This window comes from Callithrix jacchus, chromosome 16 (assembly GCF_049354715.1).
Source record: "Callithrix jacchus isolate 240 chromosome 16, calJac240_pri, whole genome shotgun sequence".
Lineage (NCBI taxonomy): Eukaryota > Metazoa > Chordata > Mammalia > Primates > Cebidae > Callithrix > Callithrix jacchus.
In genome coordinates this window covers 50871872-50894514 of record NC_133517.1, presented here as the reverse complement: position 1 = coordinate 50894514, position 22643 = coordinate 50871872, and the positions used below count along the sequence as shown (strand labels likewise).

The following is a 22643-nucleotide window of genomic DNA, read 5'->3' as shown; positions in this document are numbered from 1 at the left end:
ATGGCAAAAATAACCCTGTTATGAGAGTTAGCATTTGTGAGAAGATAACATAATGCAAGCATAGTTTTTAGAATTTGTTATTTTGTTTTTGCATACACTATAGGTTACTTATGTCTATTTTATCAAGAGTTGAGATGCTAGGAATTCCTGTCTGTTTAATTTCCTGTAGTAACTACCTGTAGCTTTCTCCTCAAAGAAAGAGGGGAGGGGCAGGGTTATGCATCTTAATTTAATCTTCCCAAATTTGCCAACCAGATAAATTCCTTCACCTGCTCTGGGGCATGGAGTGAAGTGAGGTCGGGAGTCAGCTCCAGTTGCACAGAAGGAAATATCAAGAGTAAGGCATAAGTGCCTCCTCCCATCCCAGTATTAATGTTTTTAATATTCATGAGTAGATTCAATTTAAAAACTAAGTATAAACATTTTGTTTAATGTCGTGTTTGATAATCTGTCTTCTCTATATTCAAGTAGAACTAAAAACTGAGTATTTAGCTTTATAATTATTTAGCTTCTCTCAAACTCTCAGTTTTGTCAACATCTTGTCAATTTTAATTGATAGCACCTTTAGCAGACTTTGCAGGAATAAAATAGAAGCATTTGCCAGTTTTGCTTCAAGAGTCTGAAATATTTTAGTTTTTGAAGATTATATTGGAGTGAAAAAGGAAACCATTTGATTTGATATATGCATATGTTCCCTGAGGTCAGAGACTACCATTAAATTTTCTAAAGATCTTAGGTTAATTTTTTAAATCATGGACATTTAGTGCTAAAATATTAAAATCATACTGTGGGGAATGAGAAATGTTAGACTTTGTCAATACCATTGTCTATTGAACCCTTTATGATCGAATTCTTCAAGTCTCATTATATATACAGAAATTGAAGAATAGTTAATTTCTAGGTGACCAAATTTGGAAACACATGTAAAGAGAACAGGCCAATAGAAATTTGTGCAACAGAGAAACATGTATTTTCTGAGTTTGTTAATATTTAAAATAGGATGCATACCCAAATCAAATGAAACTAAAAATTCAGTACTTGCTATTCTGCTGACCTTGCATTTCTTTTTCTTTCTTTCTTTCTTTCTTTCTTTCTTTCTTTCTTTCTTTCTTTCTTTCTCTCTCTCTCTCTCTCTCTCTCTCTCTCTCTCTCTCTTTCTTTCTTTCTTTCTTTCTCCCTTTCCTACTTCCTTCCTTTCTTTTTCTTCTTTTCTTTCTTTCTTCTTTTGACAGAGTCTCTCTCTTGTTGCCCAGGCTGGAGTGCAGTGGTGTGTTCTTGGCTCACTGCAACCCCTGCCTCCTGGGTTCAAGCAATTCTTCTGCCTCAGCCTCCCACGTAGCTGGGATTAGAGGCCCCGCCACCATGCCCAGCTAGTTTTTGTATTTTTAGTAGAGACGGGGTTTCACCATGTTGGCCAGGGTGGTCTCAATCTTCTGACCTTGTGAGCCATCCGCCTCGGCCTCCCAAAGTGCTGGGATTACAGGCGTGAGGTATCGTGCCCAGTCTGCATTTCTTTGTATTACTATTTGCACCATTAACAACATATAAAAATGTATATTTTAAAAAGTTATCATGATGCATGAGGTTACATAAATATACGTTGAAATTTAGGCTGGGTGTGATGGCTCACGCCTGTAATCCCAGCATTTTGGGAGGCCGAGGTGGGCAGATCGCATGAGCTCAGCAAATCAAGACGAGCCTGGGAAACATGGCCGGACCCCGTCTCTACAGAAAATGCAAAAAATTAGCCGAGTGTGTTGATGGATGCCTGTGGTCCCAGCTATTTGGGAGGTTGAAGTGGGAGGATCGCTTGAGCCCAGGAGGTCGAGGTTGCAGTAAGCTGAGATCCCACCACTGCACTCCAGCCTGAGTGACATCCAAATTTAAATAATATTAGGGACAAAAGGATGAACACTGTTTGTTTAAAGGAATCCTGCATATTAGAATTCTGGAATACTTCCACAGGCATTCGAAAGTCCTAAAACCTTTTGTTTTATGTATTCTAAAATCCAGGTTTTTGTACAGATTTTCAAATATTTTTTTTCTTTACTGAAGACATTGAAATTCATAGCACAGGAGCTTGTGATTCCATCTCGAAAATTAATGAAAGTGGTTTGTTAAGACTCTACAGTCCCAAAGTATAACATGAAGTGAGAATGCATACTGATCCTAGATAAATTTAGGCTTTGAATCTTGGCTTTGTCAAGCAATATGTATTCTTGCTCAATTTAGTGTACATTTTTGTCTTAGTTTGCTCATGTATAAAATTGGAGATAGCAGCTCATAGTTGTAAAGGTATATGAAAGGGCTTGAAAAATGTGTAGCAAAGAATTGGCCCTTATTATTTGTTAAGGACAATATTATTTCCAAGGGAACTCTCCCAAATCATCTCTGACCAAGCTACCACCCTTGTTAAGAGATAGATTGGCCTCTTAGATTACATATTCCTTAGCTTTGCTCATGAATGGAGGCAAAGGATTCATTTATCTAAAGGAATAAAAACAATTGCCCTTGAACAGTTAGTGGATTCATGCACCTAAAAAATGGCCTGCATATGGTACCAATCAAACCTTTTATTTCTTGCATATTTTGCAGATAATATGATTTTCAAATACAGGTTGTATGGAATCAAGTGAATCATATGTAGGAGAGAACTGATTTTCAGCAATCTTTGTGTAGATTATTTGGCAGAGGCCAGATTTGAACTAAGGAGACTGTCTTTAGAGCCATACACTTGTTCAGGACATAGTAAATATTCAGAGATAAAGCAAGTGTAGAAATTAATATCAGGGCTATGTCATCAACAAGATTCTGTCATTTGATTTGCATGTTTTTTTGGTGTGTGTGTCTCTTAAATAAAGAAATAGCTATGCTGTGTATGCCTACATATTTGTTGAAAAAACATTTCTTAAAATTAGAAACTGGGTAACAAGGGGGAATAAGAAAAATGTTCTGCATTTGTTAAACTACCACAGAGGTGAAGGAGGATTTTACATGTTGAAAAGTATGGCAAAAAAGGGAAATTTCTTTACCTTCTATAGTAGTAATAAATAATATATTTCCAGAAGATTATCCATCACATCAACGTTTTTTAAGTTTATTTGCATCAATTTGAGAAAAGTGGTCTCAAATCACGATATTTTTAATTGATTAGGATATACTATATTACCAAAACAGCAAAAGCATATTACAAAAGTCTATGATTTATCTAACAGGAAAAAAGTCCTTAAGTTCTATTTATTTATTTGGTGTTTAGATAAGAGTTCTTTTTTAATTCTCTCATACAATCTGAAAACAATATAATTCTTATTAAATGCATGCTAAATTGTCTATTACATATCTTGCTTATTTATGTGATATATCTAGTAACTTTTGGTTTATTAATCTAAATTTTTTTTTTTTTGAGGCAGAGTCTCGCTCTGTTGACAGGTGCCAGGCTGGAGTGCAGTGGCATGATCTCAGCTCACTGCAACCTCCGCCTCCTGGGTTCAAGCAATTCTCCTGTCTCAGCCTCCCGAGTAGCTGGGACTACAGGCACACGTCACCAGGCCCAGCTAATTTTTGTATATTTTTTAGTAGAGATGGGATTTCACCATGTTGGCCAGTATGGTCTTGATCTCTTGACGTTGTGATCCACCCGCCTCAGCCTCCCAAAGTGCTGGGATTACAGGCGTGAGCCACCGCTCCTGGCCTATTAATTTAAAATCTTAGAAGTTGTCAAGAATTAATAATACAGAATTTTAATAAGATTAACTGAAAAGTACGTAATATCTGTAGTAAAATTAAATCTAAATTTGGGAAAAATCATTTCCTCTTCTTGGAGCAGGACACATTTTGTTTGTATATAGGCTTAGCCATGGCGCAGCACCACATATTGAATGTTGAAAGTGTCATTTTTATATTTTTATATTTTTTATTTTAGTGGAGATGGAGTTTAGCCATGTTGGCCAGACTGGTCTTGAAGTCCTGGCCTCAGGTTATTCGCCTGCCGTGGCATCCCAAAGTGCGTGGATCTCATTTTTCTCACCAGAGAAAATCAGTGAATTAGATCACTGGTTTTCAAACAGTGCTCTGCAGAGTCCTATAGATTTGAAATGCTTTTTAATCTCCCAAACAATTCTGACTTTTATCCGTTAGTTGCATGCTTGGAATTTATTTAGATACTTCCATAAAGGTTTGAAAAGCCCCTGGGCTAGATTACATATGAAATTCTCTTACTTTTAACATTTTATGAGCCATTTATTTTTTTCCTAATTCCTATGCTTGAGGCAGACATGGGAATTACCATACAGATTTTGTGCTTTTCCACTTCTGGAACTGCCTTATGCTTCAGACTTTTCATGGAATAGCCATCTGCTCTTCTTACTAGTCGAAATTCCATTTGTTTTTCAAGGTCCAACTCTGGCTATCCCTGAGATGAATTGGATTATCAGCCAGGGAAAACTTTCCTTCCCTGGCATTTTGAAAACAGTAGGTTAGTATTATTTTTGAGACATTTAACTGTTCTTCCATTCTGTTGTGGTTGCTGTGTACTTGATGAGTTTCTGTCATTCCTGCAGAAGCTGGGAAAATCTGACAAGTAAGAATAGGGCAATGAATAGAAGATAATGATGGAATCCCAGGGCACTTTCTAGGATGTACACATTCTATCAAGAGGGAGTGTCATAGCCTTAATGAGATTTCTGTACTGTCCACAGGGAAATTTAATATCAACATGGTCAAATTCTATTTCAATACAAATTGTGCATCTAATTTTTTTTTTTTTTTTTTTTTTGAGATGGAGTTTTGCTCTTGTTACCCAGGCTGGAGTGCAATGGCGCTATCTCGGCTCACCGCAACATCCGCCTCCTGGGTTCAGGCAATTCTCCTGCCTCACCCTCCCGAGTAGCTGGGATTACAGGCACGCGCCACTCTGCCCAGCTAATTTTTTGTATTTTTAGTAGAGACGGGGTTTCACAATGTTGACCAGGATGGTCTCGATCTCTTGACCTGGTGATCCACCTGCCTGGGCCTCTCAAAGTGCTGGGATTACAGGCTTGAGCCACCGCGCCTGGCCAGCATCTAAATTTTTAATGAAATTTTTAACATCTGAAAACTCATTTTAAAAATGTAAAATGTACGAACAAAAACCTGTGGACTGCATACCCTGTGCTTGTCTTCCTCCTCTAATATGAATATAATCTACTTGAAGGAAAGTTTGTGAATTTTATTGGAAATGCTCAGATAGCCTTTTATATAAACTTGAATAAAATCATGTTATAGATTTTTTTTTAATCTAGTGCACATGACTGTCAAGAACAATATGACAATGTCCTCAAGAAAATCAAATTTTAAGTGGATCATCTTCAAATGTAAAATCTCTTGTTCCTACCCTCAGAATGTCCCCTACTAGAGGCTTTGCAGTATAAAACCTTCCTGAATAAAAATGAGATTAAGGAACATTTTACAGTTCATTAAGCAGCAGATAGATTAGCTAGTTGCCAAGAAAAACTTAAGTCTCATCTGAAAATTTGGGAGGATTTTAATGAGATCTCATCTCAAAAGATGTAGTTTGAATTAAAAGTCCGTTTTGTTTTTTGGAAGGAGTCTCTCTCTGTTGCCCAGGCTGGAGTGCAGTGGCACAATCTCTGCTCACTGCAATCTCTGTCTACCAGGTTCAAGTGATTCTCCTACCTCAGCCTCCTAAGTAGCTGCAACTCCAGGTTCACACCACCATGTCTGGCTACTTTTTGTATTTTTTGTAGTGATGGGTTTCACCAAGCTGTCCAGGCTGGTCTTGAACTCCTGACTTCAGGTGACCTGCCTGCCTCTACCTCCCTAAATGCTGGGATTACAGGCTTGAGCCACCTCACCTGGCCTGATTTTTGTTTTGTTTTGTTTTAGATTCTTTACTGAGCACCTTTAGATGTTTGTCACTAAAACACTGACAAGTTTATAATTTTTAAAATATTACTTGCTGGTCATCATGCTTGCTTTTTTCTTAAGAATATGTTTAAATTTTAACCTGTAAAACAAAATTTGACACAGTCATATCTTAATTCTACATCTAACAGCGGTAGTGTTTATAACATATTTACACTACTGTTTTATTATTGTTGGCTGAAGTAATTCCTAGTTAACTTTTCACTTTTTGGTTAAAATTGTAATCTAACTCCTTGTTCTCTTTATCACCAAATAGCAGAGTGTTCAGTAGTAACTGAGTATTAGGAAGGACAATTGAGAACTTCTAAACTTAGTGACATGTGAACTGAACATGTGCAGTTATCATAAAATAAAGTTTGAAATGATTTGTTTATGAGAAAACAATAGCTCGTTAATGAGGAAATGGACAATATCATATTACATTTTTCTAAAATAAATAAAAAATGGATTATATTTAGAAACAATAAATGTTGATATATTAAAATACTTATTCGTTTATTTCAAATAAGTCACATAATTTTTTTTTTTTTTTTTTTTTGGTAATTTTATCTTAATCAGTTAGTCAAGGGATGGTCACTTTCTCTTTTCAATTACAAATGTAATTCCTTAAGTGGTTTTGCTGGCCCAGGGCAAGACTGCATTTCTCTGTATCTTTTCTCTTTAGCAGGGCTATTAACATTAAGCAAGCGGATGCTTTCTCTTGTTAAAAAGGAACAATCCACCCATTCCACCAAGAGAAGTTCCCTGTGGTATTCGGCCCCTCCCTGCAATGACGTCTGCAAGGCGGCCATTTCTTTTCTCAGCTTTTGTTGCACTGCCCCCTGCATCTCACCAAGTGGACTCACAGTCTAAATGGTTCAGGTTTCTCATCTTTTTTTCTCCCTAAAACGTAAACCTACCATTGGTGCAACTCTTCCTTTTAATATTGTGTATTTAATGCTGGGCTTAGGTAAACAAAAGGTCCACTCTCTTAAAACTGAGGGAAATTATGCATTTAAATAAAATGCATATAATATTTTAAAAACTGTATATCAAATATTCTCTTAAAATTTATTATAATAACACTTAAGGATCAGTTTCTTAGATATATTATCTCTGTGTTTATATATGTTGACCGATAATAAACAGCACTGATAAGAATAACTGACTTTTTAGAACAGTGTGCTATATACATGGACGCTTTCACATAAAATACTTCAGCTGGATTATCACAACTTTATTATTATTGGTATTACAGATTCAAAAATGAAGTTAATAAATATTCCAGTAGGTCGTGCAGGGTGGCACACTGCTGTAATCCCAGCATTTTGGGAGGCCCAGGCAGGCGGATCACAAGATCAGGACTTTCAGACCAGCCTGGCCAATAAGATGAAACTCGGTCTCTACTAAAAATGCAAAAATCAGCCGGGCGTGGTGGCAGGTGCCTGTAATCCCAGCTGCTCAGGAGGTTGAGGCAGGAGAATTGATTGAACCAGGGAGGCGGAAGTTGCGGTGAGCCAAGATCGTGCCATTGCACTCCAGCCTTGGCAACAAAACAAGACTCTGTCTAAGAAGGAAGGAAGGAAGGAAGGAGAGAAAGGAAGAAAAGAAAGAAAAAAAGAAAAGGGAAAGAGAGAGAGGAGGAAGGAAAAGGAAGGAAGGGAGAGAAAGAGAAAGAAAGAAATAAAAAAGAAAGGAAGAAAGAAAGAAAGAGAGAAATATTCCAGTTAGAGAAGCCAAGTAGATGGCTGCTTTTCAGAATGCAAATTTTTACTGTTTTAACAAAAGAAAATTTGACTGAACTGGCAATATATTTCCCTTTTGACCCAATGTGTCATTAAGAAGAATTTTAAGTAAATTAGAATGTTTATCTCAGCATTTCTTTAAATAGAAATTGTTAGAAACAAATCACGTGACTAAATAGAAGCCTGGCTAAGCATAGTATTGTACATCTTCATGATGAGCAATAAACAGTCATTATGAATCATGTGTTTAGCAAAATGGAAAAATGCTCCCAGGTTAATTATAATTGAAAAGAGTGGTATATAGAAATGAATGGTACTGCTGATTGCAATTGCGGAAACATATTTTTGAGTTCTGAGCGAAAACACTCCAGTGCTCAAGGGCCTTCGAGAACTTCTGCCCATCTCAAGGGCATCTCTAGAATTCTTTTGGCCATCCTCTTTGTCTGGCTACTTCTTCAGATTCAGCTTTAGTGTTTCTTTCTCAGGAAAGCCTTTGCTGATCTGCAGGGCCACTTCAGACCACATTATGTTCCCAGCTACATGTTCTCATAAAACTCTATTTTTTCTTCATGGTGTATATATTCTGGTTATACTTAATCGCCTTGTGGTATCTTTTAAATGTCTGTCTTCCCCAGTAGACTATCAGCTTCACTGAAGCAGTAACTGTGTCCTGGTTTACTCAATGCTTGTCACAGTGACTGGGACATAGAATGAGCTCAGCAAACATTTGTTGAGGAAATGAACACATGAGTGAATTGCAAGGCACTCTCTGAGTGCTTTTGATGTAATTTCATTGAGACTCCACCAAAACCTTATGAAGTAGAAACCATATTTATTACATTTTATGGATGAGGAAGCTAAATTGTAAAGGAAGAAAATTGTCCAGAGTTACATAGTAAGCAGACAGCTCCAATGTAAACCTGATGTCTCTGAATGTTGTGCACAAGCTCTTAGTCACCAATTGTAAGTGGTTGTACTGAATGTAACTAAGGTAACTATATCTAAATGGCCAACTTTGTAGGTCAAATATGCAGAAATATTACAAACTTTATATTAATTTGTTAATAAATTTATAAACAAGTTAAATTCTGAAGAAAATATATTTAAAAATGGAAATTGTTGTAGAATTGCAGAGGTTCTTATTTTTTTGCACACAATTCTACATTTCTCAAATTCCCTATACCAAATACTTGCCATTTTCTACAAAAAGGAAGAAAACTATTAAAGTCTATTCACCTCAGCATGTTAGAACTAGGTTTCAAGGGTAAATATTCTGACACCAAATTCCAGAGATTTTACTCATCAAAAGAGAAAAATCAGAGTTCTGTATATTGAAAAGTTGATCACTGTCATGTGAATTGGCACAAGACAGTGATCAACGATCACTATTTTTCCTTCTTAATGTAGCCACATTAAGCCTATATCATAGAAACTGTTAATTAAAATCTTGAGCTGATTGAATATATTTCTTTCTATACCTTTTGTACTTTTTGATATTTTTCTTTTTTTGAGACGGAGTTTCACTCTTGTTACCCAGGCTGGAGTGCAATGGTGTGATCTCGGCTCACTGCACCTCCACCTCCCGGGTTCAGGCGATTCTCCTGCCTCAGCCTCCTGAGTAGCTGGGATTACAGACACGCGCCACCATGCCCAGCTAATTTTTTGTATTTTTAGTAAAGACGGGGTTTCACCATGTTGACCAGGATGGTCTCTATCTCTTGACCTCGTGATCCATCCGCCTCGGCCTCCCAAAGTGCTGGGCTTATAGGCCATTGAGCCCGGCACTTTTTGATATTTTTCTATCACTAATACTGGCTTGCAATCAAATTTATATCATCCAGTTTTAAAGATACCTATTTTATTTATTTTAAACATCAATATTTAAGATAAACTTGCCTTTCAAAAATTAATTTTGTTCTTGAAACTCAATTACTGCAGTTCTACCACAATTCTACCAAGGTAGCACATACTTAAAAAAATCTATCTCTGTAGATGTTTTTCTTATACTTTTAATTTTGGTTTTCTTTCCAGTGATTTCTGCCTTGACTGTCCCTGTTCTTGAAGGACCCTGAAGAACTCTGGGCTCAGATTGCCCTAGTTTGTTAGATATTTTGATTAGACAGGGGCGTGTGTTTTAAGATACAGCACTTGTTTTAGAGTTAAGTCATGCTACCTACACAGATTATAGTGGCTGCTGCAGACACTAGTTTCTCCACTTGGTCTGATCTAGTTGCCAACCATTTCCATTATCCAAAGCATCAGATGTGAACCTTGAATGATTATATAGAACCCATTTTTATTCAGGCCTTAATGCCAGTCTTCAGGATGAATGAATGACTGAATGAATGACAATCCCTGCCTTAACTTGATTCTTAATTTCTAGCTATCGTTTCTTGACCATCAAATTTGACTTCTTGTCCTTAACCTTACAAATGAAACTCATTGTCTTTCCTATGGACACTGTCCCTATGATCAGCCTTGGCCAAATTATTTTCCCTTAATTTTTCTGCATGTCTTAAAGTATAAGTCTTTATTGTTCCTCTTATGGAGACCTCAACATGCTTTCTGCTTGAACCTTAACAGTACCTTTTTTTTGTATTTTAATAACCAGATTTGAGTAACCTGATTTTACCATCTTTTTTTCCTTCATTAATCATATACATGTTGAATCTCTGTTTTGTGCAAAGTAATAAGCTAAGCCCTTAGGATGGAAACAAGATACCTATAAACAATATTCCTTGACTAACAGTATTTCATCCTTAAGTTAAGTTAGTGATAATTACTATAGTTTGTTTATAGAAATCAATTTCAGTTTATCTGTACCTTTGTAGATGGAAACTGACCAAATTTAAGCAAAAAACAAACAAAAATTTTCTATGCTTAGAAGTTTAAAGTTGATTTTGGAATTTCACTTTTCAAAAGTGAATTTAAAAACTGGGTAGCTGGGCATGGTGGCTCATGCCTGTAATCTCAGCACTTTGAGAGGTTGGGCCACTTTGGCATCTCTTGAGCCCAGGAGTTTGAGATCACCGGTGCAACACCGTCTCTACAAAAAATAAAAAAATAAAAAATTAGCTGAGTGTGGTGGCATGTGCTTGTGGTCTCAGCAATGTGGGAAGCTGAGGCAGGAGGATCACTTGAGTTTGGGAGATCGAGGCAGCAGTGAGCCATGACTTTACCACATGCACTCCAGCATGTGCAACAGAGCGAGACCCTGTCTAAAAAACAAACAAACAAACAAACAAAACTGGGTAATGTTAAAATCCCACTTACTTCAACAATGTAAAAAAGTTAAAGATTAAAAACTCAGTTGTTTACTCATTTCTGAATGATACAAATGCTTTAAAACTCATTTTGACAATCTGTTGTTCCACTATAACAATATAGTGTTTCACTATGACATTATAACAATATTTACCTTGGGATAGGCTTCTTTTACCAACTTGCAGACAAGATTTTCTTTTACGTGTATTTGTATGTGTGAATCAGTGATTCTTTTATTTTGTTATTTTTTTTTAAGTTTAACATGCCATTGGCTCTAGAAGCTGCCATGTTTAAGACTTTCAGGATAGATACATATTTGATCTTTTATATTTGTCATTTGGTTTGTACACATAATATCACTTACCTGCTCAACAAATTTGATATGGCTTCCAATCATTCATGTAAAACATGAAAACTTTAATTTTCTGTCAAGTTCTCTCTAAACCCCCCATAAAACAGTCCCACTCTTGCTGTGTAATCACACTTCTCACACATCCTTTCACACATTAATTATTTGCCTTTCTTCAACCCAAAAGTCTTCTTTTCTTTTGCCCACCAATCAAAATTTACCTATTCTTTAAAGTCCAGCTTAGGCCCTGTTTCAATTATAAATTGTTCCTCTCAATTTCAGGACTGACAAGAATTAGAATAACTTTTTTTCTCTCTTGCTCATGTTAATTAAGATTGTTAATATTTCTCTCCATAAAGAGTGACTCCTTCTGTTAGTCCATTCTAATGCTGCTATAAGGACATACCTGAGACTGAAAAATTTGTAAAAGAAAGAGATTTAACTCACAGTTCCGCAGGGCTGGAGAGACCTCAGGGAGCTCACACATATGGTGGAAGGGAAAGCAAACATGTCCTTCTTCACTTGTCATCAGCAAGAAGTGCCAAGCAAAAGAGGAAAAGCCCTTTATGAAACCATCAGATCTTCTGAGAACTTACTCACATCACAAGAGCAGCATGAGGGTAACCATTCCCTGTGATTCAGTTGCCTCCCACTGGATCCCTCCCACGGCATGTGGGGATTATGAAAACTACAATTCAAGATGAGATTTGGGTGGGGACACAGCCAAACCATATCACTCCTTGAGGGTAGAAACCATGTTTTACATTTCTCCTTATATCTTTAGACTCTAGAACCAAAGGCCACTTATTAGAAAGTTTATAAATTGCTGTTGTTAAATGTAATTTGGCAAAATTTGCCATTGGACTCTTTTTTCTTTTTCTTTTTCTTTTTTTTTTTGAGATGGAGTCTCACTCTGCTGCCCAGGCTGGAGTGCAGTGGCATGATCTTGGCTCACTGTCACCTTCGTCTCCTGGGTTAAAGCAATTCTCCTACATCAACCTCCCAAGTAGCTGGGACTACAAGCATGCCCCACCATGCCTGGCTAATTTTTTTCCTTTTTTGTATTTTTAGTAGAGATGGGGTTTCACCGTGTTGGACAGGCTGGTCTTAAACTTCTGACCTCACGTGACCCACCCACCTCAGCCTCCCAAAATGCTGGGATTACAGGTGTGAGCCACCGCACCCGGCCTCATTGAACATTTTGAACAATACGTCTAGAATCATACAACCTTACTTAGGACTTTAAAGCATTAGGGACTTTAAGGATTAAATAGCAAATTCTTCATTTTACAGACGAGGAAACTGCAATTTACATGGGGACAGTATGCATTGGCCATTCTTAATAGCCTTTATCTCAGTGTCTTTGATAGTATTTCTCATTCTATTTCCTCAAATTTAAAAAATGAAATATAGGGGTGTGATATTTCCTGTCTGTTAAAAGGTTTTTAAAAGGCACTGTTTCATCCTTGGTTTGGTGAGAAAAGCAGAAAACACTTTAGGAGTTTGAAGTAGGAGGGATTTAATTTCAGGAACAAAATGCTCAGAAAACTAATGGAAGACCTGGAGAAACAGAATTCAGAAAAAGACCGCTGTTAACTTACAGGCTCCCCACTCTCTTTGGCGAGTCAAGGAGATCCAGAGCACTGATTAAAGAAATGACCTGCAATAGGGAGGTGGCTGAATTCCAGAAAAATAACTCAGAAGCTACAATAGAATCTCACATTTGGTGGAGCCTACGTATTTATCCACCTGCAGTTACTGGAGGAATGGTAAAGCTCCTGCCTTTCTTTCACCTTCCAAATTTTACGTGAGTGCTTCTAAATGGCAGAATCTGTGCTGGAAAGGAAACTTACTTTTAAGTTCGCATCTTGTTTATTTATCTCATGGTTTAGTGCCTTTCAATTTAAGGGCAAATATTCCTACACATGTCAATAGCTCACAAATTATCGATCTGCTCTAATACTAAACAGTAACTGATGTTTATAATAATAGAATTTTTAGTGCTGGAAGAGACTAGCCATAAATTGAACTCCATCTTCTCATTTAAAAGACTGAAGTCACATAGCAATGGTGTTGAAGAGCCAACTGTTTTGACCTACCTCCATGGCTCAGATGGAGTGTTTTCCTGTTATACTTGTCCCTGAATCTGCCTACTGCTTTATTCTTACATTCTATTGAATTTTATAACTTTCTGACTTAATAAGGATTTAAACTATCAAATTATTTAGTGCTAAGACCATGGTTGAGTTTTATAAGACACTTCAAAAAATTGTACATGAGACATACACACAGATACAAACTAAAAGGGAGTTTAGGTTGCTCATTGCTCTTTCAAGGTGAAATTATCATTTTATCTGATGACTTACAAATGAAAAATTTGACCAATAAATCTATTTAGTCAGATCTCTCCATGTTGTGAATGATCCTCCTGGTAGCCAGATACTCTAAGTCTATCATGACATGATTGTTACTTCATGTTGACTTGTTTTGTGTGGAACTTCCTGTGGCATTAGCGTTTTCTTAGGTATAAACCATTCCAAAATCACATGTTATTACAGGTTGCTTTGTCCTCAGGCTCTCTAGTATTCCTTTTGGGCTATTGGTCTTTCAACATGCAGTTAGGGGATTAAAGCAAATCATTTAATCCATGCAGCATGTCACTCAATAGTATACTTTTGGAAATTGTTTCCACAGGAGCACCAGTGAAAGCAGCCAGTCTGAGATATTGACACTATAGAAAAAACTGACAGCTTACTCCTTGTATTGATTCTACTCTTCTCTACAAATACAGACTCCGTTCCCTACCACAGTCTTGTAAGTGGTGCCTGCTGAGGCTGCTAAATTGCTTTGTAAATTATTTATTACGTGGACACCTTGTAAAGATCTCTTTTCTTCTTGTTTGACTTGCTTGTGCTTTCTAGGGTCATATATACTGAAAGGTCTCAAAGTGCACACTGACCACAACCTTCTTATGGAATCCTTTCCTTCCTATCTTTTATTGCAAATATGATTTTCCTTGCCTATATTATAACTATGTCTTTTGTCATTGGTTTTTATTTCTGATCTGTTGCTTATAAAATATCATAAATGTAGGCCGGGCGTGGTGGCTCAAGCCTGTAATCCCAGCACTTTGGGAGGCCGAGGCGGGTGGATCACGAGGTCAAGAGATCGAGACCATCCTGGTCAACATGGTGAAACCCCGTCTCTACTAAAAATTACAAAAAATTAGCTGGGCATGGTGGCGCGTGCCTGTAATCCCAGCTACTCAGGAGGCTGAGGCAGGAGAATTGCCTGAACCCAGGGGGCGGAGGTTGCGGTGAGCCGAGATTGCGCCATTGCACTCCAGCCTGGGTAACAAGAGCGAAACTCCGTCTCAAAAAAAAAAAAAAAAAAAAAAAAAATATCATAAATGTTTATATGTACATGTTTGGAGCCTGGCACTGGGCAATTAATAAGCATATTCTCAGATTAGAAAGTTTAAGTATTTAAAGGACATTTATTTAATGATGGGGAAGAGTTTGTATTAAGAAAAACTTTATCAGAGCAAATGCACATCTTTAATTTATTCACACTTATGTAGCAGAGTCAATGTTTTGAAAAAAGATGGTAAGTGGTTTCTCTCTTTTCTTATTTGTTCTTACTTAGATATTATGATTTTCTGAAGAATTTTAAAAATGTTTATAATGTAGGTAATAAAAAAACAATATTTTTTGTCTAGTAAACAGAACAGTTTGAGTGGAGTTTGATTTTCCACTTTTAGCTAACTGAAATCATACACTCACATATAAAATACTCAATAGAAAAAGTCTATGCTGAATAATTTGCATTTTCCTCTCTCCCTCTCTTAACTTCCTACATCAGTCATCTCAGCACTAGTATAAATTTGTTGACTTAGGTCTAGAGTTATTTCAGGGCCTCTTATAATTTGGAAATCCAAGAAGCTACCCCTCTCACCCATCCCTCAAAATTTATTAGCTTGTATTTGGAAAGTACAGGCTTTCAATCTTGTCTCTGCCATTTATGAGTTCTGTGACTTCAAGCAAGTAAATTAGGCCTTATTAACATCAACTTCTACTATGAAATGAAGTAGTAATAATATCTGTGCAAAGGATTACTGGAACAATAAATGCGGTATATCTGGAGTCTTAGAACAGGCATATATTAAGTATCAGTGTTGTTTACAACATGTTACTGATACATAATTTTTTACTTGATAATTTAATTTTATGATAATTATATTTTATGCAATACTAATAAATACATGTTGAGAATAAAAAATCTAGTTAGTAATTATATGCGAAAATCATAGTATCTTGTAGGCAATTGTTTTAGGTTGTAGAAATTTGGCCAGGTGCAGTGGCTCATGCCTGTAATCCTAGCACTTTGGGAGGCCAAGGCAGGTGGATCACAAGAGGTTGGGAGTTCGAGACTAGCCTGATCAACATGGAGAAACCCCGTCTCTACTAAAAATACAAAATTAGCTGGGTGTGGTGGCACATGGCTGTAATTCCAGCTTCTCGGGAGGCTGAGGCAGGAAAATCACTTGAACTCAGGAGGTGGAGGTTGTGGTGAGCTGACAAAGTGCCCCTGCACTCCAGCCTGGGTGACAAGAAACTCCATCTCAAAAAAAAAAAAAAAAAAAATGAAAAGCACAAAAACACACTTCTAAAATCACTGCAATTCTTTTTCTTTCTTTTTTTAAGACAGAATCTGCCTCTGTTGCCCAGGCTGGAGTGCAGTGGTGCAATCTCTGCTCACTGAAACCTCTGCCTCCTGGATTCAAGTGATTCTCGTGCCTCAGCCTTTCATGTAGCTGGGATTACAGGCGCATGCCACCACACCCAACTAATTTTTTTTTTTAAGTAAGAATAGGGTTTTTCCGCTGGTCTCAAACACCTGACCTCAGGTGATCCACCCTCCTCGGCCTCCCAAAGTGTGGGATTACAGGCGTGAGCCACCACGTCTGGCCAGATCACTGTAATTCTCATTGAAATGGGGAATGCAAGTCACTTAGAGGACTAAGGATTAGGCCATGAAGATTTATAAGCAGAAGAGGCCAGCTGTTTCTAGATAGGCCACTGTGTTTAAGAGATGGGCACACGAAGAAGAATACTTTACCAAACACGTGGCTTTCGACAGTGAGGCCCTTGCCATACCTTGAAGTCTGTTTCAGTGATGGCCTCTTTAGGCCAGGTTTACTCTAGGGCAGTGCTGGTTTTCTTGTGCATGGCTTTGTGTTAGCACATATCACTATGACTTCATTTCATTCTTTCCTTGCATACTGAAAGTAATCATCTTTAAGATAAGTTTTCTACACCTGTTCTCATACTCAATTCCTGGCTTAAAATGCTTGTTCCTTAACATTATTCCAATGTTTCAAGGCCCAGCTCAAATGCCACCTCCCCAACCTGACCTGTCACTCTTATTACCACCTATTTTTTTCCTCCCCTTCTAAATTTTTTCAGCATTGATAGTATGAATTACCCTAAGTAGTGTCTGAGATCAAATATAATGCCGTCTGCTTTAATAATTATTTAATGTAAAACTATCTATTTAGCTTTCTAGCTAAAACCTGTCCGAGAGTCTTAATGAAAGATTAAAGAAGAAGCCAAAGACGGGTTAAAGCAGAGTATTTTCAGATAAAATGCATGGTCCAGCACCAGATGGAAGCATTATCATGACCCCCTATGTTTGTGCACATTTCACATATGTGCCGCATTCTCACCAATAATGATGGCCTTCACCACATTATTTTGTACATTACATAATGCTTGCACATAATTTATTTCATTTATTCCTGAAAGACATTTTATGAGATGGGTCACTTTATCCTCATTTTGTAGAGGACCAAAGCCTAGAAGGGGTACAATGATTTGTCTTGAGTCACACTGAAGTCCATTACTTTTATTTTCTATCCATCCCAGCTGACCTTACACAGTGGCTCATCTCACCCTCATAGGAACCACACAAGCAAGGCCAGAAATATCTTCTGGCTTTGATTTATAAGCAAGGAGGCTGATTTCTCTTGAGAAAAAGTCAAGGAACTTCTCATCCAAGCAGTCTCTGCCGTTTTCATTTTTGGAGCAGAGAAAGAGTGCAATTCTCTGAACAATAAGATTGCTTTGACACAAAAAACAAGTGGAAGTCTGCAGACCACTTTGTGCAACAAATGCATGAGGGAACAGAGTTGGAATATGACTGAAACATATATATATATACTCAACACATAAATACATATGTAGTCATATACATATGAATCCTAAAATACTTAAATATATGTGAAAATATGTATTGAAACATGTATATCTTTCTTATTTTATATACATTTAGTAAAATTTGGGATAGAAGGGAAAATATCATTGGAATGGACGATATTTTTGTTAAACAATTGGAGAAAAAAAAGCAAGGCATGGGAGGATCTAAAATGGCTGAATAGAAACAGCTCCAGAGTGCAGTTCCCAGCAAGAACAATGCAGAGGGACACATTTAAAGCAGTGTCTAGAGGAAAATTTATAGAAATAAATGCCCACATCAGAAGCAAGGAAGAATCTAAAATTGAGACCCTATCATCAAAGTTGAAAGAGCTAGAGGAGCAAGATCAAAAAAACTCAAAAGCTAGCAGAAAATAAGAAATAACTAAGATCAGAGCAGAACTGAAGGAGATAGAGATGCAAAAAACCCTTCAAAAACTCAATAAATCCAGGATCTTTTGAAAAGATCAACAAAATAGACAGACTGCTAGCCAGATTAATAAAAAAGAAAAGGGAGAAGAATCAAATAGATGTAATAAAAAACAATAAAGGGGATATCACCACTGATTCCACAGAAATACTATCAGAGATGACTACAAACAACTTTATGCACATAAACCAGTAAACCTGGAAGAAATGAATAAATTCCTGGACACTTGCACCCTCCAAAGCCTAAACCAGGAAGAAGTTGACACCTTGAATAGACCAATAACAAGGGCTGAAGTTGAGGCAGCAATTAATAGCCAAAAAAGTCCAGGTCCAGACTGGTTCACAGCTGAATTCTACTAGATGCACAAAGAGGAGCTGGTAACATTCCTTCTGAAACTATGAGACCAACATCATCCTGATACCAAAACCTGGTAGAGACTCAACAAAAAAAGAAAACTTCAGGCCAATATCCATGATGAACATAGATGCAAAAATCTTCAATAAAATACTGGCAAACCATTGCAACAGCACATCAAAAAGCTTATTCATCACGATCAAGCAGTCTTCATTACACAGATGCAAGGCTGGTTCAGCATATGCAAGTCTGTAAATGTAATCCATCACATAAACAGAACAAAAGACAAAAACCACATGATTATCTCAATACAGAGAAGGCCTTTGACAAAGTTCAACAGTCCTTTATGCTAAAAACTCTCAATAAACTAGATATCAAGGGAATAGATCTCTAAACAATAAAAGCTATTTATGGCAAACCTACAGCAAATATCGTACTGAATGGGCAAAAACTGGAAGCATTCCCTTTGAAATCCAGCACTAGGCAAGGATGTCCTCTCTCACCACTCCTATTCAATATAGTATTGGAAGTTCTAGCCAGAGAAATTAGGCAAAAATAAAAAATAAAAAAATAAAGGGTATTCAATCAGGAAAAGAGGAAGTGAAATTCTCTCTATTTGCAGATGACATGATTGTATATTTGGAAGACCCTATCATCTCTGCCCAAAATCTCCTTAAACTGATAAGCAACTTCAGCAAAGTCTCAGGATACAAAATCAATGAGCAGAAATCACAAGCATTTTTTGCACCAATAACCGACATACAGAGAGCCAAATCTTCAGTAAACTCCCATTCACAACTGTTACAAAGAGAATAAAATACCTAGGAATACAACTAACAAAGGATGTAAAGGGCCTTCTCAAGGAGAACTATAAACCACTGCTCAAGGAAATAAGAGAGGACACAAACAGATGGAGAAATATTCCATGCTCATGGTTAGGAAGAATCAATATTGTGAAAATGGCCATACTGCCAGAAGTAATTTACAGATTCAGCACTATTCCCATCAAGGTATGAATGACCTTCTTCACAGAACTGGAAAAAACCACCTTAAACTTCATATGGAAATAAAAGAGAGCCCACATAGCCAAGACAATCTTAAGCAAAAAGAACAAAGCTGGAGTCATTATGCTACCTGATTTCAAACTATGCTACAAGGCTACAGTAATCAAAACAGCATGGTACTGGTACTAAAACAGAGATATAGACCAATAGAACAGAACAGAGGCCCTAGAGGCAATGCCACACATCTACGATCATCTCATCTTTGACAAACTTGACAAAATCAAGCAATGGGGAAAGGATTCCCTCTTTAATAAATGGTGTTGGGAAAACTGGCTAGCAGTGTGCAGAAAGCAGAAACTGGACCCCTTCCTGACACCTTACCCAAAAATTAACTCCAGATGGATTAAAGACTTAAACATAGGACCTAACACTATAAAAACCCTAGAAGAAAACATAGGCAAAACAATTCAGGACATAGGTATAGGCAAAGACTTCATGACTAAAATGCCAAAAGCATTGGCAACAAAAGCCAAAATAGACAAATGGGGCCAAATTAAACTCCAGAGCTTCTGTACAGCAAAAGAAACAGTCATTAGAGTGAACCAGCAACCAACAGAATGGGAAAAAAATTTTGCAGTCTACCCATCTGACAAAGGGATAATATCCAGAATCTACAAAGAATTAAAACAGATTTACAAGAAAAGAACAAACAAACCCATCCAAAAATGGGAGAAGGATATAATGAACAAGACACTTTTCAAAAGAAGACATATATGAGACCAACAAATGTATGAAAAAATGCTCATCATCACTGATTATTAGAGAAATTCAAATCAAAACCACACTGAGACATAATTTCAAGCCAGTTAGAATGGTGATCATTAAAAAATCTGGAGACAACAAATGCTGGAGAGGATGTGGAGAAATAGGAACATTTTTACACTGTTGATGGGAGTGTAAACTAGTTCAACCATTGTGGAAGACAGCATGGTGCTTCCTCAAGGACCTAGACATAGAAATTCCATTTGACTCAGCAATCCCATTACTGGATATCTACCCAAAGGATTATAAATCATTCTCTTATAAAGACACATGTGCATGTATGTTCATAGAGGTACTGTTTGCAATAGCAAAGAACTGGAACCAAACCAAATGCCCATCAATGATAGACTGGACAAGGAAAATGTGGCACATATACACCATGGAGTACAATGCAGCCATAAAAAATGATGAGTTTGTGTCCTTTGTAGGGACATGGATGAATCTGGAAACCATTATTCCCAGCAAACTGACACAAGAACAGAAAATCAAACACCACATGTTCTCACTCATAGGTGGGTATTGAACAATGAGAACACATGGACACAGGGAGGGGAGCATCACACAGTGGGGTCTATTGCGGGGGCCAAGAGAGGGACAGCGCAGGGGGCAGGGTGGGGAGGTCAGGGAGGAATAACATGGGGAGAAATGCCAGATGTAGGTGACTGGGTGATGGAGGCAGCAAACCACATTGCCATATGTGTACGTATGCAATAATCCTGCATGATCTGCACATGTACCCCAGAACCTGAAGTACAAGAAAGAAAGAAAGAAAGAGAGAGAAAGAGAGAGAGAGAGAAAGAAAGAAAGAAAGAAGAAAGGAAGAAAGGAAGAAAGGAAGAAAGGAAGAAAGGAAGAAAGGAAGAAGAAAGAAAGAAAGAAAGAAAGAAAGAAAGAAAGAAAGAAAGAAAGAAAGAAAGAAAGAAAGAAAGAAAGAAAGAAAGAAAGGTATATATCTGGAGGGAAAGGAACTATTAGACAGAACTATACTGAGTAGTCTGAGTTTCATGACCTGGAAATAAATTGAGGTTGGTTGGACACATGTTTCCCCATCCTGAAGAGTGTTTAGAAAAAGATGTGCTTTCTTTCTCACAAAATGAATTATTGAGGCAAAAGTCATAAAGGCATATGCAGCAAAATAGCTTTGCCAAATGTTTATATACCATGGATATTTCCAACAAAAGTGTTAAAGATTGTCCATTTGACTACATTCTTATCAGTATTTGGTATTGTAATTGAACAGGTGATTGTCCATTTGACTCCATTCTTATCAATACTCAGTATTGTAATTGAAAAATAATAAAATCCTAGTTTGAAAATTTTGAAAATTACTGTTTATAACATTGAGCTTAGGATGAAAATGTTTTATATAGTTGTTTACTGATTGCATTTCATTTTTTAAAATATAGTATATTCTTAACTTTTTTGTTTACCTAGTTTAACAACAGTGTTTTAAAATCAATTTATGTAAGCTTCATAGTGTTATTTTTGCCTGTTTAAATAATGTTTATAAGCATATATAGTTCCACTGATGATTATATATATGTAAGAATTAGACTTTTTTGCTGAACCTGTTAATTTTATTAAGCCTGATTATTTCTTCTTATTATTTTTCCAAAAAATGTTAAAAAATTTGTCCCAAACAATTGGGGGTATGTTTTCTTTAATTTTTTCTGTTTCTACATTTTCCACTGCAGGTAAATTTGTAGAGATAGACATCAATGCCAAATAATAGAATCTACCATTTGTATGTTAATATTTTTCCAATGTGATAACTCTGAGCAGCATTGTATTGTTATTTTAAATAGTAACAGTATATATTAGGAAAACTGAATGATTATAAACTTAGAGTTCATTCACAAAATGTATTAAATTCATACTTTGTTGAAACAATTGTAGAAAAATCTGAACTGTCTAAAACATCAAACCTTCTTGCTAAGAGAATACAGTTAATGAGATTATAAACATGTATTCAATACATTGACAAGCTGCATGAAATAAATGACATAATAAAATCAGATAAAGTGTTGTTTTTGCAGAGTAAGGAAAAAGCTACCACTCTCCCATACAACACTGGTTGATAACCCATACACTGGTTGACAATACACAAGGAGACTATGAAAAAAATCATGTGACAGATAAGTAACAAAAATAAATTTAAATCATTTTTATTGCCCAAAATAATGAGATGAACATTAGTATGTTCTTTTATTACAGCTGCATAAATTAGGCTTTAATTTGTGACCATTGAGAATACTGCCCCAGACTAGGGATTACGTTTGTTTTTATTGAATGTAATAAGTAAAGATTGCACACTAAAATATTATGAATCTTGTGCATTTAGAAACAGTGTTATCAAGGACCAGTACTGTGGTTTATTAGTTCTTGAAATTATTGCCTAGATTATTGCCTTGAACATAATAAGTGGTCTTTTTTTTTTTTAATGAATGAATAGTGGCAAAATGTAATATTTGAAAGGATCAGATTTTAGATAATACTGGCAATATCATATGTAGAAATAAACAT

At 36.6% G+C, this 22643-nt stretch overlaps 1 protein-coding gene across 1 annotated transcript in view; it reads left to right on the top strand.

Annotated features, from left to right (window-relative positions):
* HNF4G (hepatocyte nuclear factor 4 gamma) overlaps positions 1 to 22643 on the top strand; it is a 140736-nt gene that overhangs the window by 58805 nt on the left and 59288 nt on the right. The window contains exon 2 of the mRNA XM_008982803.5: positions 13954 to 14073. The gene's annotated coding sequence lies outside the window, so the exon portion shown is untranslated. The remainder of the gene's footprint in view (positions 1 to 13953; positions 14074 to 22643) is intronic.